This window comes from Bos indicus x Bos taurus, chromosome X (assembly GCF_003369695.1).
Source record: "Bos indicus x Bos taurus breed Angus x Brahman F1 hybrid chromosome X, Bos_hybrid_MaternalHap_v2.0, whole genome shotgun sequence".
Classification (NCBI taxonomy): domain Eukaryota; kingdom Metazoa; phylum Chordata; class Mammalia; order Artiodactyla; family Bovidae; genus Bos; species Bos indicus x Bos taurus.
In genome coordinates, this window is record NC_040105.1 from 126,157,054 (window position 1) to 126,176,662 (window position 19,609).

At 43.7% G+C, this 19,609-nt stretch overlaps 1 protein-coding gene across 4 annotated transcripts in view; it reads right to left on the minus strand.

Annotated features, from left to right (window-relative positions):
- The window catches only part of FHL1 (four and a half LIM domains 1), a 65,087-nt gene extending 46,985 nt beyond the window's left edge, over nt 1-18,102 (minus strand). Inside the window, exon 1 of one of the 4 annotated variants that reach the window (XM_027534922.1) lies at nt 17,996-18,102. The gene's annotated coding sequence lies outside the window, so the exon portion shown is untranslated. Of the gene's footprint in view, nt 1-17,972 lie in introns of all 4 variants that reach the window. The other 3 variants (XM_027534929.1, XM_027534923.1, XM_027534924.1) reach the window with 3 other exon arrangements.
- Between the last annotated feature and the right edge of the window lie 1,507 nt (nt 18,103-19,609).

Sequence of the window (19,609 nt, forward strand, 5' to 3'; positions counted from 1 at the left end):
GATGGACCTCTGGGGCATTATGTAAGTGAAATTAGACAGAGAAAGACAAATACTGTATGATTTCTCATATATACAATCTAAAATTTTTATTTTAAAAAGCTCATATATACAAAGAACAGGGGTTGGGGAAATGGGTGAAGGGGGGGGTCTAAGGTTACAAAAACACACTATAGGTATTTTCCTCATATGCTTTTACATAACTGCTGGCTAATGAGCTTTAAAAGACTAAAGAAACGTAGAAAAACAAATAAAACATTAAGAATACTTAGGAATACAAAAGTCATCGATAACAGAATAAACTAAAATTATGAGGCATGAGGAACAAGTAGGAACAACGCAAAAAAAACCCATCACCACAACCACCACCACCAAAAACGAACAACAACAAATGGCGAAATCCAGCAAGAAAAATGGAGCAGCAAATATTTGCTAAAGTTAAAAGGTAAAACCTTGAGATCCTGTCCTTTGCCCTAATGTTCAATGGTATTTTTGTTTTAAAAATATGAAGACTGATGTCCTTTCAATGACTATTACAACAGTTCCCAAATAAAACAAACAATAGAATAAAAATTCACTGAATTGACTGATAGGCTTGAATTAGTCACTGCCAAGTTTACGACTTTCCCACAACTCCAAGCATTCTTTTGTCAAGAGAAACAGGATTCCCCGCTCCCACCCCGCCATGATGACCACGGGTGGCTTTCTGGGTGACTATAATTTGTGTTTTTTTATAACTCATTGGGGAATACCTACCCAATTAGAACTCCACAATCAAAGCAACGATGGACAAAGGATGAGTACAGATGCATAAAATCTGACAATTCTGATAGCTGCCTCTGCAGGGCCCAGGTTATCCCAGAACAAGAGAAATTCCTGAGCCAAAGGCTTAGTTCTAACCCTACCTTCTCCCCACAGAGCTATCACTGAATCCTAGCCATTTGTCCTACAAAGAGCTTTCATACCTTTTCTTCCTTATAATCACATTTCTACAATCCTAATTTGGTTCATGATTACTTCAGACCTAGACTACTTACTTCACCAGGCTTCCTATGGCTCAGATGGTAAAGCATCTGCCTACAATGCGGGAGACCTCGGTTCGATCCCTGGGTCGGAAAGATCTCCTGGAGAAGGAAATGGCAACCCACTCCAGTACTCTTGCCTGGAAAATCCCATGGACAGAGGAGCCTGGTAGGCTACAGTTCATGGGCTCTCAAAAGAGTCAGACACAACTGAGCGACTTCACTTCACTTCACTTCACTTCCTGTCTTCACAGAGCTGCTAGAAGAACTGTTCAAATGTACCACCTTGAATGGATCACTCCCAATCCTCCAAACTTTCTTCTCCTTCAATCTAAACGCCAAATTTCTAGCATGAAACTCAAGGCCTCCCAGTCATATTCAAATCTACTTTTCTCCATCCCCCCACACTCAACTTCAGCTTTGGCTGACTCCATGCCTCTGAGCTTTGTTACCACTGCAGAGTAAAAGGTGCTTTGATGCATGTCACCTTCCCTAAATCAGTGAGATTCTCAAATTGGCTGCACCTAGGAAGCCAAAGCAACTAGTAACGTCTGAGTGGCCCTCATGGTCCCCCAGATGAATGAATATGGAGCCAAGTTTAAGAACAATCGTCCCAGTCTCCTGGGGGAGAGGGTTACTACTGTTGCTGCTGCTACTGCTAAGTCGCTTCAGTCGTGTCTGACTCTGTGTGACCCCAGAGACGGCAGCCCACCAGGCTGCCCTGTCCCTGGGATTCTCCAGGCAAGAACACTGGAGTGGGTTGCCATTTCCTTCTCCAATGCATGGAAGTGAAAAGTGAAAGGGAAGTCGCTCAGTCGTGTCTGACTCTAGCGACCCCATGGACTGCAGCCTACCAGGCTCCTCTGTCCATAGGATTTTCTAGGGAAAAGTACTGGAGTGGGGTGCTATTACCTTCTCCAGGGGAGAGGGTTACTGAAACACAAAGTGTTGAGCTGCATCCCCAGTGCTTCTGATTCAGTGGGTCTGAAATGGGGCCCATGAATCTGCATTTTCAACAAGCTCCCAGGTAATGCTGATGCTGCTGGTCCAAGGACACCACTTTGATAAATGCTAGTCTATAGTTGTGTGAAAGTGAAAGTGAAGTTGCTCAGTCGTGTCCGACTCTTTGCAATCCCATGGACTGGAGCCTACCAGGCTCCTCCATCCATGGGATTTTCCAGGCAAGAATACTGGAGTGGGTTGCCATTTCCTTCTCCAGGAGATCTTCCCAACCCAGGGATTGAACCTGGGTCTCCCGCACTGTAGGCAGATGCTTGACCATCTGAGCCACCAGGGAAGATAGTTGTGTAATCAGTACAATTATATAGTATAAATATATGTACCATATACACATAATAGTAACTATCATATGCATATTTCATTTGGCAACAGAGAAGGTACTATCTCCTGGAATCCTTCTATTATCACCCTGTACTGTTGTTTAACTTTTTAACCCATTTGCTTTTGAACCAATCTATATAGAAAGTCTTAGAGATTATCCAGTCCAATTCCTTTTCCAAACTGAGACCCCGAGAGGGGAAGTACTTTGCCCAAGGGATCATCAGATGGTTATTGGTAGAACTTGGGCTAGCACTCAACACTCCCGACTCCTTCCTCTTCCCCCTCAGTTCAGTGGTCTTTCCACCACATCCTTAATGTGTCTCTAACAGCTTCTCCAGTTAGGATGGATATTCCTTGCTTGAAGAGATCCCTTTTGTTTTTAATATTCTCCACTGCATCTAGCAAAGTGCCCTGCCCATAGAATAAACGGTCAATAAACATCTGTCACCCTGCTTATTTAACTTCTATGCAGAGTACATCATGAGAAACACTGGGCTGGAAGAAGCACAAGCTGGAATCAAGATTGCCAGGAGAAATATCAATAACCTCAGATATGCAGATGACACCACCCTTATGGCAGAAAGTGAAGAGGAACTAAAAAGCCTCTTGATGAAGGTGAAAGAGGAGAGTGAAAAAGTTGGCTTAAAACCTAACATTCCAAAAGCGAAGATCATGGCATCTGGTCCCATCACTTCATGGCAAATAGATGGGGAAACAGTGGAAACAGTGGCAGACTTTATTTTTGGGGGCTCCAAAATCACTGCAGATGGTGACTGCAGCCATGAAATTAAAAGACGCTTACTCCTTGGAAGGAAAGTTATGACCAACCTAGATGGCATATTCAAAAGCAGAGACATTACTTGGCCAACAAAGGTCTGTCTAGTCCAGGCTATGATTTTTCTAGTGGTCATGTATGGATGCGAGAGTTGGACTGTGAAGAAAGCTGAGTGCCGAAGAATTGATGCTTTTGAACTGTGGTGTTGAAGAAGACTCTTGAGAGTCCCTTGGATGGCAGGGAGGTCCAACCAGTCCATCCTAAAGGAGATCAGTCCTGGGTATTCATTGGAAGGACTGATGCTAAAGCTGAAACTCCAGTACTTTGGCCACCGCATGCGAAGAGTTGACTCATTGGAAAAGACTGATGCTGGGAGGGATTGGGGGCAGGAGGAAAAGGGGACGACAGAGGATGAGATGGCTGGAGGGCATCACCGACTCGATGGACGTGAGTTTGAGTGAGCTCTGGGAATTGGTGATGGACAGGGAGGCCTGGCGTGCTGCAATTCATGGGGTCGCAACGAGTAGGACATGACTGAGCGACTGAACTGAACTGAACTGAAAACATCTGATGATTTCATTTGAGGAAGTGTTCAGACTCTTACTCTAGAAGCTGGCTTTTGTATCCTATGAACCGTTTCCCGAAGTGCTGACAACTGGGCAGCCTTGCTCCAATCAATTTAGCTGCACAGTAAGTCCTTCTCATTGGCATACACACAGCCAGAGTGTGCTATAGGGATGATAACACACAGAAAGGAAAATTTCAGCTTCCCAGGTGGTTCAGCAGTAAAGAATCTGCCTGCCCATGCAGGAGACACAGGCAAAGCAGGTTTGATCCCTGGTTGGGAAGATCCCCTGCAGAAGGAAATGGCAACCCACTCCAGTATTCTTGCCTGGAAAACCCTATGAACAGAGAAGCCTGGCAGGCTACAGTCCATGGGATAGTAAAGAGTCAGACATGACTAAACAACAACAGCAACAAAAGGAAAATAGGAGGGGTTTTAAAAGAGGAAGGAACAATAAGCTTATGAGGTGACACAAATCAACTTTCAAGTTGTACATCAGAAACTTTCACAAGTACCCCAGGTTCCATCTGATACATACCAGGCCCATGCAGCTGTAACAGCCCAGCAGTGGGGGAAGTCTAAAGTACACTACTCTGGGGACTCGATGCCCTCTGCCAAGGGGCCCCAACTTTTTTTGAACTTTCCTTGCACCTTAACAGAAAAATCCAGGGTAAGCAGGAGACAGAGGGGAAGGGAGACCAAGAGGAGACAAAGGGCAGCAGCAGCAGAAGGGTAAGCAGGGCAGACCCTGTCACATACCCGCCCTGCCTGCCATCATCACAGCATCTCCACAGGCTTTCCAGCTATTTCCAGCAGCCTGGCTGGGAGGAGCAAGACTGTGCCAGGCCTCTTGACTGACTGAGTGAGCCTGTGTACACCTGTGGGATGAACACAGGATGCACTGGTCAGACCGTTACTTCTGCTGCCTCTACAATGGACAGGAACTGCACGTACAATCCAGTCAGCTTGCAGAACTTGGTGTCAATCGTGAGGGTGACCACAAGGAATGTAGTGCTTGTGCCACCATTCGGGTCACCACTGGCCCACAGTAACCCATGACCTTGGCAGCCAAACTGGAATCCCGAGCCTCCATCAAGGATTGTGACTCAACGGAGAGATTCTCTCTGTCCCTTCTTTCCCCTTCCCATTAAAATCTGGTGCTTCCAATAGAGGTAGGACCACATGTACAGTCAACCAGTCAAGCACTGAAATCAAGAAAAAATATGTGAAAGCTTTCCTAATAACAGGCATAACAATAAGTATATATACCAGATCCATACATTAAAAAATTCTTCCAATATACAATGAAATTTAATACATTAAACAGGTGAACTTGATAACCAACTCCCCCTTCATGAGTAATTTTGCAGCTAACTGTATGAAGTTTTTGACCCTGGGTCTAATCACAGAGCTGATGGACACATTCCATGAACAGTCACATCCCCAAGACAGCCATTCCTTGAGTGACTGCCCTCATTTATGTTCTAATTCCTAATGCTTTGTCATTTTTTTCTCTTCCAATGACTTTAACACCATCCCAATGTTTCCTTATCTCCCTCAGCCTCAAAGTCCCTCTCAGGCCTGATCCCCACCCACCCACGCCTACATAGAATGGTCTGTTCACACAGCCAACTCAAGAAAGCGACACGTACTTGAAGATGCTCATAATATTCACTCAGTTCCAGGAATATAGAAATCATTTATAGTAAGACCTTAAAAGACCTCATCTTTTCACATAGGTTTACTGTCGCATTGGCCAAGCTGGGTAATTGCCTGGAGGTTCTGGTGTCAGATTTATGCTACTACAAGCCAAGAAATAACCTTTGGTCCAAAGCAATCAAACTCTGCCCTGGATACTGGCTCCAAGAGTTGGCATGAGCTCACCGATTGTCACTGTTGCTGGTGACACCACAAATGCAAGGGTCAAAAAGGGGCTCTTTGAGTTGTAAGGCAGGCAATTTGTCAAGCCTGGGGCTCCACTCCACCACAAAGATGGCACGATGCCTCAGTGACCACAGACAGAGACAGTTCCCAGTGCTCACACTGAGCTGCCCAGTAACTCTTGTACAACCTGAGAGTGGTGAGCAGCTGGGCAGCTCTCCCAGGAGCTCACACTGTCACTATTCAGGGAGCCTGTGGGCTAAGTTAAGGGCTTTCCACACGGCTCTGTGGGAAAGAATCCACCTGCAGGAGGCCTGGGTTCGATCCCTGGGTCAGGAAAATCCCCTGAAGTAGGAAATGGCAACCCACTCCAGTATACTTGCCTGGGAAATCCCTGGACAGAGGAGCCTGCTGGGGGTCATAAAGACTCGGACACGACTGAGTGACTGAGCACAGCACAGCGTGACTCAACTCACAGCACTCGTGAGAAGCACTTCTCTTACGTTATGCTATGCTCAGATTCAGTCATGTCCAACTTTTACATTACTATACTTAAAAACAAACACTGTGATTTATCTACAAGTTAATAATAAAACGTGCCTGATATATTCATTATATTTCTGAATCTCAAGTGAAAATAATAGATTTATTAAAGCAGCTTTATTTTTTGGCAATAATTTTAAAATTGTACTATAGTTGATTTACAATGTTGTGCCAATCTCTGCTATACAGCAAAGTGACAGTGTTATACACCTATATACATTTTAAAAAGCAGTTTTAGAGTTACAGAATTGAACAGAAAGTGGTTCCCACATACCTTAATAAGACCCCTTTCCACTTTCCTCCATTTTTGATACCCTGCATTATTATATTTTGTATAGTTGTTGAACCCTCATTGATAACTATTAACTAATCTTAATAGTATACATTAGGGTTCACTCGGTGTATGTTGTGCATTCTATAGATTTTGACTAATGTTGAAGGATTAAAAAAAAAAAAAAAAACCCTTTCCAGGAATGCCCTGGCAGTCCAGTGGTTAAGACTCCCACACTTTAACTGCCGAGGGCCCAGGTTTGATCCCAGAACAGGGAACTAAGATCTGACAAGCTGCAAGTTATGCCCAATAAAAACAAAACAAAATCTTTCCAGTACTTTTTGAGGAACAATAAATCTCCTTACCGCAAGAGCATTTTAATTGCTTTAGCTTTGTAAAAGTAAGTTTTGTAGGAACATTGTAATGTACATCACTCATTCCTTTTCAGTGAATCATGGTTTCAACAACTGTCTATAACAGACCCACATACTCAACTTTATCTGAAAACCAACCCTTCACAACTCTCAAACCACCAGCATGGCCCCAAACTTAATAGGAGTCTGAATTATTGGACCACGAAACAAAAAGAAAAATAATCTCCAAGATGACATCTGACCACGAAACAGAAAAATAATCTCCAAGATGACATCTGACCACGAAACAGAAAAATAATCTCCAAGATGACATCTGACCACGAAACAGAAAAATAATCTCCAAGATGACATTTGACATGTTGGAATTAGTCTGCTGATGACTTGGTCTGGAGATGTTTATAAAAACAGCTTTGTCATGAGAAAGCAGAGCAGCGTAAGAGAAGTAGTAGTATCAGGAGACAAAAAAGAGGAGGAAGAAGAAACCTGGGAAAGAAAAGCAAAGAAGGGCAGAAACAGTCGAAATCAGGAGCGTCAGATGGAGACTAGATGCAGGACAGAGCGACAGCAATGGAAAGGAAAGCTTGTTAGACACAAATTATGGTGACATGGATTATTTTGAGGGAGTGAGTTAGGAAGGGAAAAACTGCATCTCAATACTGTGTGTGTGTGTGTGTGTGTGTGTGTGTGCGCTCAGCTGCTTCAGTCGTGTCTGACTCTTTGCACCCAATGGACTGTAGCCCACCAAGTTCCTCTGTACATGCGGCTTCTCCAGGCAAGAATACTGGAATGGGTTGTCATTTCTTCCTCCAGATCTTTCTGACCCAGGGACTGAACCAGCGTCTCTTATGTCTCCAGCACTGGCAGGCAGTTTCTTTACCACTAGCGCCACCTGGGAAGCCCCTATCTCTACTATAGCCCTTCAGTTGCCTAATCATTCGTTCAACTGAATATATCAATGGGAAAGCAACAGTCAGCATGTGAAAAGCTGGCTTTGTACTAGTGTGTAAAGATGGTATACCTTCCATCCACTTTAAATTCCCCCTGAAACCATTTCAAATCTTTCGGAAGGCTCAGGGGATAGGGTTATTCCTGAATAATTATATATTGATACACACACTAGCTGAAGGTATAGATCTACAGGTGTAAAACATTTGTTCTCATTGCTTGCAGTCTTAATCTATGAATAAGTATGAAGCAAGATTCAAATTACATTATGTGTCCTATCCTTGAGGGATTTGACACGTCACTACCTATTTCAGAAGAACATATACCACTTTTCCATTTTATTAGAATTGTTTCTCTCTTGGTTTCTATCTCCCTTCAATCCAAGTATGTACTGAGACTATTTAATAGAGGCTATAGTTTACTCGCAGACAAAATTCTTAAGTACACATCTTTAAGCAATCAGGAAAAGATTCTAGAAAGTCAAACCTGGAATCTGCCTGTAATATTATTTTATCTCAAATACAGAGAAGAAAAGGGTGTTTTGGATTTATATCTGGTCTTTGGATCAAGGAAGATCCACAAACTTTTCAAATCTAAGTTAGAAAGCAGCTTTTACACAAAAGCAGATCAGCAGTGGCCTGGGGACTGGGGCAAGGGAAGAATGTGCTGCAAAAAAAGAAGCGAAAGGAAGCATGTAGGGGGAGTGAGTGCCCCAAATATTCCACATCCCAGAGTGGCAGTGGCCTCATGGGTGTATACCCCTGCTGCAACCCAGATGCCTTAACTGGATGTAGTTTACTGTACATAAATTATACTCGATAGAGTGGCTATCAGATTATCTTAATAACCATTCCACAATGCATATGTATATCAAACCATCACATTGTACACTTCCTTTTTTCTTTTTTCATATTATTTTTAACCATTTTTCAATTGAAGTGTAGTTAATTTACAATGTTTTCAAATTTACAATGTTTTCAGGTGTACAGAAAAGTTATTGTTATATACATATATCTATTCTTTTTCAGATTCTTTTCCATTAGAGGTTATTACAAGATATGGAATATAGTTCCCTGTTATACAGTAGGCCCTTGTCTATTTTGTATATAGTAGTGTGTACATGTTCATCCTGAACTCCTAATTTATCCATTATAATTTACTTATGACAGATTTATTTATTGTACTTAATTTATTGTACCACACTACACCTATAAATATATATAATTATATATGTTATTCTTTAATAAATTGGGGGAAGTTGATATTTAGAAAGTGGCTCCAAAAAAGGCCAACTGTTTTATCTGTAGATGCAAGTATAAACCTCCTATTACCTCCTATTAGCTTGGCTGCTTCATTTCTTTTCCTTAGTGTGGTTACATGTGCTTACTACACTGGAAATTTTTGCATCTTGTGGCCCAGAAGGGAAGGGTCCAGAATTTGAAAATCTGATCTGACCCTGGTATTTGGAGATGTAGAATCTTTGACAAGGAACTCAAAGTGTCTCCTTAGCATCTAGAAACCATCCGACTGATGATATATATTTTTTTAACATTTTAAGTATTTGAAGCTATCATTATTTACAGGGTGCTTTTTACAAACTTTTGAAAAAGAAAATTTTGTTAATTCAAATGTCTAAATTCACCACTATGGTTTAGTGATATAAAAATGTTTGGAATTGATGTGTCTGTGCGCCTGTATGTACTTTTTAGTCTATAAGCAACCTGGGGGGACACCTGTTACTTCAGGTCACCTAGTCACACAGAAGTGTAGACGATAAATTATGTCTATACACAGACGCTGACAATCAGCTTCCCAAACAAGAATAAAGTCTTATAGTAGACCTGACAGAGATCCACTGAAAAACCAATCCTTAATGTCTTCCCAATAAATCACACATTTTTAATCTGACAGATGCCAAACAGCCTTATCCGCACTCTAAAACTGAAAGTGAATAACAAAACTTGTTGAGTACAGAAATTAACTTTTGTACCATCCTTATCAAAACAACCTTGACAATAAAATCTCTACATTGCCAGCTATCATGTCTTTAGTACTGAAAAGCATATTTAGAATTTTGTGGATTTTGCAAATTCTTGTGATTAGAACGTCTACTATGGACTATGTCCTGAACATATGTAAGAACCAGAGTTTTTAGGTGGGTAAATAAAACCTACAGAAAGTAGAATGCTGGCAACCATGACTTATTTTGATAGCTCTTTTCTTTTTCTAGGTTTCATTGCACTTACAAAGCCAGTACACATGTATCTTTTATCTGTGTATTTTACACCTAGAGTACTCCCAAAATAAAGTGCAAGCAAATCTCATTGGTTTAAATACAGAGGAAAACCCATTGTCAGAAGAGAAATACAGCATACTGCAGGAAGCTGGGAAGAGCTGGCAGCTCACTGACAATATACATACTCATTAGCAGGCAATAATGAGGAACAGGAGCAAAAACTACTTCAGAACACACCCCTAGGCAAGGGTACAATTTTCTCATTTGTTCAAATAGTAAGCCCTTGGCAGGGAGTATCCATAATCATTATTCCATGTAGCTTTAGCATTGGCTGGGCCCCTGGCCACAGAGAAGGGATGATTTTGTGTTAAAGGTTTACATGTGTATGCAGCCTATGTAATCACCGGATGTACTCTGTTGAATTCTGTTCTAGCAGTGACATTTCTGTATCAAGCAACACTGGATCTCACCACACACTTGCTCTAGAGAGCAGCTTCCCTGCCTATCCTAGGCTGAAAAACAGACCTGGTCCAGGGTGGGCTAACTGTAATCCTGGCAAACGAGGGAAGGGGAAGACACGGCGGCAGAGGAACTTGATGAGGGCTCCGGGAGCCTGGAAAAAAGGCAAGTGGGCAGAGTCCATTGGACCCCCCCCCCCAAAAAAGAAGAAGGAAAGTCACCCTGAGAGTAAAATAGACATTCAGGCAAAGGAGATATGAAGAGAGTGACCCACGCAGCCACAGAAAGAACAAAGACGGCCAAGAAAGAAAGGGAGGAAAGTCGAAGAATTGATTTTTTTTCACCGTGCTAGATTTAAAACAACGTCCGCACATGTGGGCGCACGCGCATGTGTGTTTGCTGCAACTGAACTTACCAAGTTTGGAAGCAAATACATCTTTAAAATTTCTTTTCCACAATTTTAACTTTCCCACAATTTTAAGACATCTCATTTTATAAAGGCAAAGGAAACTTTCATGCAGCGGTGGCTCCAATTGGGGCCTTCCAGGCTAGTATGTGTAAAGACTCATAAAGTTGCTGCTGCATTTCTGTGATTCTAGGCATATTCCATAGGCTTTGGTACTTGTCCTTACCTCCCAGGCCAAAAGAAATTAAAGGCTAGCTGCTCAAAAGAGGTTTCCCACCACTAATGTTCAATTTCAATAAAGCAAATAACATGATAAACTCCTGCAAACAACTGTTCTGATCATTTTCTGAAATTAAGAAAATCATGGCCTTTTTGGTATCCTTTACTATATAGTTAACATACTTTCACCATAATAACTTGTTCTCTTGAGAGACAGGCCAACAGAAGGTTCTGGCTTTGAAGAGTTATTAATTAGGAAATTAAAGCTTACCTACACATGGAGAACCTAAAACTTCAAATTGGAACTCTAACATTAACACATCATACAACCTTGGATCATGCGCTTGGCCTCTTTGAGCCTCAGTTTTCTCACCTGTAAAACAAAGGGAGGTGGATTCTAACAGCCCTTTAGCTGAAATTCTCCTACTCAAGTTGGAGGAGGAGGTATTTTCAGAAGCTTACAGGAGGAGGCCACATGATCTTTCTCTAACTCTTGGATGGCATTCTCATTTCACTCTTCATGACCACGACTTCTATCTAGAGATGCAACAGTAATTCAGACTTTTTGGTAAATTTTTTTAAAAACCTAAGACTACACTTATAAACTGGAGATTCTGCAATGGACTTGGGTCCACCGTTAAAAAAAAAAAAATCACTGCATTTAAAAAAGAAATTCAAAACACTATCACTAATTTGGGGGTGGTGGATTATAACTGATTTTTATTTTCTTTAGGCTTGTCTGTATTTTCTGAATTTCCCCACAATGAAAAAGTGCCGTTCTTATTTTAAAAATAGATTTTCAAAATGATGAATGTGTTCTTGCAAGTTTTACCAGATTTCTCAAGTCCACTCTAAAATCCTGGGGGAAGGGGTAACAAAATCAGGCAGTATCACAAAACATGTCCACATACAGTGGTTGATTACTCAAGTGGCTGATTGCTATAGTCAGAATCAGGACATTATTATTATAATCAGAATCTATTGCTCACAGTTTTATGTGGAAATCAAAATGTACATTTTATCTAGATAATCTTTCTCTCTTTTTTTTCCAGCATCCTGGCCTTTGAGGATCACTGTTAAAATTCCTTTAAAGTGAACGAAATGAAACATGAGGTACTTCTTCTACCCACACACACACACAAAAAGCTTGCCGGACAAAATACGGTTGCTATTGGGCTGGTTTTCATTTTTCCTCTTTTTATGCTCTAAAACACAACACATTTAAAGTTAAAATAAATATTTAGCTGTCAAAACAAAACACACACCCCCATATGGAAAACACAAGCATGAATTTGATGACGTTTATTGTAAAAACAATGTCCACAGCAAAAACAAATGTTTAAATTGTGTACAAAGACTACAAAACTAAATGCTGTCATTGTTAAGCTCTATACAACAGTTCGAAAAAGGCAGAAGGTAAGCTGTGGCAAGGATATACATGCAATTAGGTAACTTTTAGTTTCACCATTATAAAAACAGTGTTTAAAACTTTCACGGTAGACAGACTACAAAGTTCTCCAAAATGACAACTGCAGTTTCAGTTTGGGTAGAACTCTAGAACAAACTTCATATTGACCTGCATTCTCCTCAACTGAGGAAGGTATAGTGGCTCACCTCTCCATTCTCCACCTGGCTGTAATCCATTTCTACAACACATTACCTCTGAAAAGACTTTTTACCTAGGACTACTCACTCACCTCTCTGCAGTAGGCTCCTTGCCTCACCCCCTTCAGCAACCCAAGCTTCAGAGAACGCAGCAAGGGACAATGGCTTACTCATAGGACTGAAGTTCAAATCCCAACTGCCGCTTATTAGTTGTGTAATCTTAGACAAGGTACTTAACCAACTTCATCCGTGCATCATAACCACTTTGCACAGTTGCTGTCAGGATCAAATTACATAATGGGTATAAATTCTATTCCTATTTTCTTTTTTAAAAAATTAAATTATTTGGCCACCTCAGGTCTTAGTTGGATCACACGGGATATTCATTGTGGCATGAGGGCTTATTGCCTCGCGGCATATGGGATCTTAGCTCCCCAACCAGGGATTGAACCTGCATCCCCTGCACCACAAGGCAGATTCTCAACTGCTGGACCACCAAGGAAGTCCCTCACATATTTTCTAGAGTTAATAGTAGGCCTTCAAGTAATGTCAGTTCTCTTTCTCCCCCGACTTCCATATGATCAAATTTAACATTCATAGTTTTAATTACTCTTCAGCAAACTCAATGGTATATAGGACATATTGTAATTTTGATTTTAAGTAAGATTTTGAATGGAGCACACCACAAGGGAGACAGTATGATGTTGTGCTCAAAACCATGAACTTCTGAGGAGTAGTAGACAATCTTAATTTTGGTGTCTCTGTTTAACTGTGACCAGCTGTGAGACCAAGGGCAAATTACCTCTCTGAGGATGGTTCTTCATTTAAAAACTGAAGTGACTATACAATGTATACAGGGGCCTAGCACAGGGTTAAGTACCATAAATGACAGCTTTTATCAGTCTTAATTATTTGGGTTGATGTTCAGGAACTAGTCACTCTTAAGACTAGTAAAGTAAGCTCAAATCCTTATTCAAATCAAGACACTATTAGTGTTCTCTCCTAAAATTACATTTTACTGTGTTTCATACAGGAAATTACATCAACCTCAGCATTATTCACAATTGGGGTCAGGTGATACTCTGTTGTAGGGGGCTTCTCCGTGCATCATAGACTGTTTAAGCCTCTTGCCTGACCTCTACCCACGAGACATACCCAAAGCTGTGACCACCAAAACTCTTTCCAGACATTGTTCCATGTCCCCTAGGGGGCAAAAGTGCCCCAGTTCAAAATCACTGGTCTAGAACTACCCGCAGATGGGAACTCTCCAACATTTGGGAGGGAGCCCCACAGGAGAACAAAGTTTTACTCGCACTCTCATTTAGTTTTATCTATTCCTGAACGCTCCATCATTCATTGGTACCCATAAGTCAAAGCTTACCACAGAAAAATCAATTTTTTGGCCCAATTTGCTGTCAGAAGCTGCTTTAAGTCACAGGAAAGAACGCTGGCCTGTTTATGTTTTCACTACTCTGTATGTGCATGCCAAGTCACTTTTGTCATGTCCGACTCTTTGCGACCCTATGGACTGTAGCCCACCAGGCTCCTCTGTCCATGGGATTCTCCAGGCAAGAATACTGGAGTTGGTTGCCAGGCCCTCCTCCAGAAGATCCTCCCAATCCAGGGATCAAACCACATCTCTTACATGTCTCCGGCCCTGGCAGGCGGGTTCTTTACCACCAGCACCACCTGGGAAGCCCATTACTATCTACAGTCATACAAAATGTTGAACTTTAAAAATCAAGAAATCTGCTATGTCCTAATTACATAAAAAATTTAAAAGGCCATTGGCCTTAAGATGACTTATAAATCATAGTACCCAAACTGACAGACTATGTCTTCGTTGGGAAGGTGAGATGGAATTTATGCAGTAAGTAAATACCCCAGAAAAAATGGCTCCCCTGTTTGCACGGCTGTAGAATGTTTACTGTCCAGTCCAAAAGACTCTGGACAACTCTCGATTATTCACAATGAATTCACTGTCTATTTTTCATTTTAATAACTGCACCAGAAAGCAGGAGCCATTTCTTATCCACTGTGCATCTAGCACAGAGTATCTAGCACAGAGCCTCCAACAGAGGCGGTAACTCAGCAAATGTTGGTTGAATAAATAAATGGTCATATAGTCTGCTTAATTAAGTACTCTGTTGACCAAAAAGAAAAAAGAACCTTTCTTTGCTCTCGTCCAACAGGAGCTGAAAGAAAAGATCTTTTAAGAGAAAATAATTATAGTCTACTCCCTTTTACTCCAAATCCAAACAACTGAAAAATTCAATTAACCAAAAAATTTTGTAGGTAAAAGTTGGGGATAGCAGCCAAATAGATAAGGCCTAGAGTTCAAGCAAGCATGAACATTTGTTCAACTCCCACAAGGTCATAAAAGTTGGCACAAGAGGGAAAGAAGGGAACCCAGAGGTGGGAAGCAGGAAAACAGAGGGGGATCAGCCTCAGGAGGTTGAGGTTAACGCATCCATCCTTTAGTGAACAGCTCTTTTTTTTTTTTTAACGTCAAAACTTTATAGAGGTGAGAGTCAAGGTCTTAAATTAATTTGTAGGCTTGATTTACAAATTACTTTTCAAATGTATATAAGCAAAACTTTTAAGAATATTTAGAGAAACTTCCCTGGTCGTCCAGTAGTTAGGAATCCGCCTTGCAATGCAGGGGACACGGTTAGATCTCTAGTCAGGAACTAAGATCCCACGTGCCACAGAAGAACTAAGCCTTAGTGCAGCAATGAAAGATCCTGCATATCGCAACTAAGCCAAGTAAGTGTAAAAAAATATTTGGAAAGATATATGACCATATTTTTGTTAATTTTTGAAGTTTATTTTTTTTCTCCCCTCCTCCAGTCCTGAAGGGCAAACACCACATTCTCAAAAAGCTGGGTAAAAGACACTTCATTTACTCCTTTTGTCTAGAGAAATTCTAGGGCCCACCACCATCACATGCTTCTCTCTGTAAAAAATTTAACCACTCCCAGCATTTTATTCACATGAGAAAATATCAGATTTAAATTGCACTTTTAATGTATTATTTTTAGATCATTGACCAGTGTATAGAATTGGGTATCACATTAACATTAGAAATGGTGCAAATAACAGTGTTCATTTAAATGTACTCTCGTCCATCTTTGAGATCAAAACCTCTATTTTCACTTAAAACATTTTCAGTTTATCATTTCCAGTACACAAATAAATTATCTTGTTTAAGTGGTCCATTAGCTGGACACATTAAGTTAGCTTCAATTTCCTGGTATCACATAAGGGGAATTTTACCAATTTAAATCTTATACCATTTTTTTAAGCTTTCACTCAAAAATCTAGACTTGGTTGAAAAAAAAATGTTTTCGTTCTCCAAAAATTCAATATGGGAATGGTAACTCAGAATTTAAAAAACCAGATATAGTTACAGAATCTGTATGGTAGTCTTAAGACTATATACTTATTGGTAGGTGGCTTGCACAAATCATGGTATATCTGACCAGTTTCCTGTTGCATAAAGATTATATTTGCTCTTAAAAATGTTAAATAAGCATTTTTAAAGACTAAAGGTAAAGACTAGATTGGAACCTTATGTAACCAAAATGGGAAAGCACATATAGCCTCACCACATTAAAGGCCTGAGCCTTTTCAATATGTATTCTTCCTAAGAAAATATGAGCATGAGTTTCCAAAAGCAAAGCAACCATCCCAGAAGCCCTTGCTTCCTCAGTGTAAAGAATGGGGAGGGTTCTGTTGTGTTCCTGGAGATGAGCTGGGGAGGAAAAGGCTTCGCAAAATTCCAAGGGGCTCATAATTTAAATGTATGCTATTCTGCAAATGCTCACATTTCCAAGGAACAACATAAAATTTACATTAAAACTGTCTTAATCAAGATAACGAAAAAAAAATTATTCCTGCAGCTCTATAAGCTTGCCATAGATTTGATAACCCAGGGAAGAATTACAGGCAATTACAAAATGATGGCTCCAATTAGGAAAACTGGATCTACTCCAAATTCAAATCAAAGGGGGCTCAGACAATCCCGATAGAATAATTTAAATGACTATAAGGGACTTCCAGCAAAGACGTACGTTTAATTCTATTTCTACATCTTCTGAAAGCCAAGGAAAATACTACCACGACGTATCTCTCGCACTTCAGGAAATTCAAAAACCAAACCTGGAATCCCCTTAATAAACCTTGTTCTCTTCTTTTCCCAAGGGGTCTCGCTGGTACAGGATTTGTATTGTAAGGGGCAATCAAAACAAACCTGAGAAACCCGTACAGTCTCAAACGCAGAAAATCATATAGCGCCGAACACAAACCACACCAAGTCTTCCCTTGCCAATTTCCAAATCTCTACCTAGTCCTGGATGCCTGCGAAGAGGCCGCAAGGAATGGAAGAGAAAAGAGAAACTTCGAAAGCAGAAACCTCTCTCCCAGAGCCTAGAACAGACGGCACCTTGTTGGGATTTCACGCTTTTTGAGACGGAAAGGTCACACCCTGCAGTTTTGAAAATCCACCTTCTAAGACTCAACCCGTGTTACAGAACCTTCCTCCAGCTTCTCTAGGTTTCGCGCTGGAGCTGAAATCCCCCTCTCCCCAACCCCCATTCGCCCACCCCCCGCCATCCCCTAAGAGAAGAACCAGAGCGGGCCCTCCATGTCCTCCTCTTTCCCTCTGCACTCCACCCCCACTCCTCGAACCACCCCCAGCATCCTCGACGAGAAAACCCTGGGAGCCCCTCACCTCTACTCCTTCCCTCGCACACTCCCGCCCGCCCTCCTCGTTGTACGAACCGAGGCAGGTTCCCCCTCCCTCCCTTCCTCTCTTCCTCCCCATTCTCGCCACCCTCAAGAAAACCTAGGGGACGCCCCCCCACTTCATCTTTACCCACTCCCCGTAACCGCAGCTAGCTATCTTCGTTGAGGGAATCGAAAGGTGCCCCCCACCTCGCCCCACCCCCATTGCCCTCCACCCCCGGGCAGAAAGCCCAGGGCCCCGTACCCTCGGTTCCCACTCCCCACCATTCCGAAGAGGAAAATGGGGAGAATCCCCTCCTCCCTCGCGCTGCCCCCACCTCCAGGCGCTCCTGATCCCCTCCACCCGCCACCCCGGCGACGAGAGCCCGAAAACCGAGGGGAGGCTGAGGCACGCACCGGCGGGAGGGGAGGGGAGGGGACCCCGCGGCCGGCCGGCCCGCAGTCCCCACCCCGGGCCGGACGGCCGAGGCCCGAGGCCCCAGATACCCGCCCCGGGGGCCAGCCCGCGGGCAGCGGCGGGGTAGGAGGGCAGCCGCTCCCCCGGGACGCGGGCCCACGGGGCGGGAGGCACACACGCATGCACTCACACGCGGAGAGAAAGCGGGCTTACTGCCTGGGGATGCTCGCCCGCACGGCTGTCTCGGCGGCGGCCGCTGCCAGCACCGATACGGAGGCGCGGCGGCGGCGGCTGCGGACTGAGCCCCCTCGGCCGGGCGGTGGATGTAGGGCGCGGGAGGGGCGCGAGAGGAGGGGCGCGAGAGGAGGGGCGCGCGGGGGAGGCGGGGAGGGAGGGCGCGCGCGCGCGCGCGGGGGCGGGGGCGGGCGCGGCTGGCCGGGGGCGGGGCGGGGCGCGCGCCAGCCCGGGCCCGGCCCACGGGGGCTGCGGTGCGGGGCGCGCGCGCCGGAGCCCGCCCGGCCGGGGGCGGGGTGGGGTTGGGGCGCCACGCACCACGCGCGGCCACGTGCCCCCGCCTCGGGAGCGGCCCGCCGACTGCAAGGCGCGGGCGCGCGGGGAAGGTGGCTGCGAGGAGGCGGGGGCGAGCGCTTCCCCGGCTGGCGTGGGAGGCCGAGGGGAGGGCGGGCCGGGGGCGCCCGAGCCCCCCCCTGGCGCCGCAGCCCTCGAGGCCGGCGGGGAGTCACGAGTCACTGCAGGCGGCAGCGGCCGGCGCCGGGGAGGTGGGAGCAACAAAGGGAGTCGAGCGAAGGTGGCGTCACCCGGGGCCCCAGCTAACCTACGCACCCCCTGCAAAGCAGCCCGGGTCCGGGGCGCACCGCGATTTGGCCCCAGACTGCAAGAGCCCTGTGGTTCTGAGGGACGCCAGAGGACCCACCGGCGACCCTTCCCCTTAGTAATCGGCCGGAGGGAGCGGAAAGGATCCCCAACCATTAGCCAAAAGCCACCATACAGAGGGCTTTACATCATTCGGAAAAGCACCGATGGCAGAGCAGCACGTGGCTACTCATTCATTCACTCAACATTCGGTTTACTGAGCCCTCACCTTGTGCCAAGCACTCTGCCAGGCGCTCAGGGTATAGGGCAAAGTCAAGCAGAACACCCTCCACTTGCCCTCGGAGCTTGCAGTCTAGTGGGGAAGACAGACGACCAAGAAGTGAGAAAATAATCAGATTTGGCATTAGGCCTGTGCAGGGAAAAAAGAGGGTGCAAACTGTGTGGTTAGGAAAGTAGGAGGTGGCATTTAGCCGAGCCCTGAAACTTATAAAATGGCAACTATTGGAAGAGCCAGGAGAAAGCCTTGCAGAAAGAGGAAGCAGACGTATGAAACCCAGGAGGGGCAAATCTTAACCTCCTTAAGACTAAGAGGTGGTGGTTGTGATCAGCACCAGAAGAGCTAGGGAGAGCAGCATAAGCCTGGATAGGTTGACAGGGACCAGATTGTGGACTGCATTCTAGTCAATGGACAAGCCATTTTATTGCAAAATCAATGGAAGGCCAGTGAATGAATGACTTTACCCCTGGAGCATGACATGACCTGATTTATATTTCTTTTCTGTTCCTTTTTTCTTTAGGGATAATTGTAGATTCACATGTTTGTAAGAAATAATACAGAGAAATCCCGTGTATTTTTTACTGGGTACTTACCCAGTTTCCCCTTGTATGATGCAAGATCATAAGTACAAAATCATAACCAGAATATTGACATTAGTATAATCTACCAATCTTATTATTTCCCTAGTTTTATTTGTACTTTGCCATTGTTTGGTC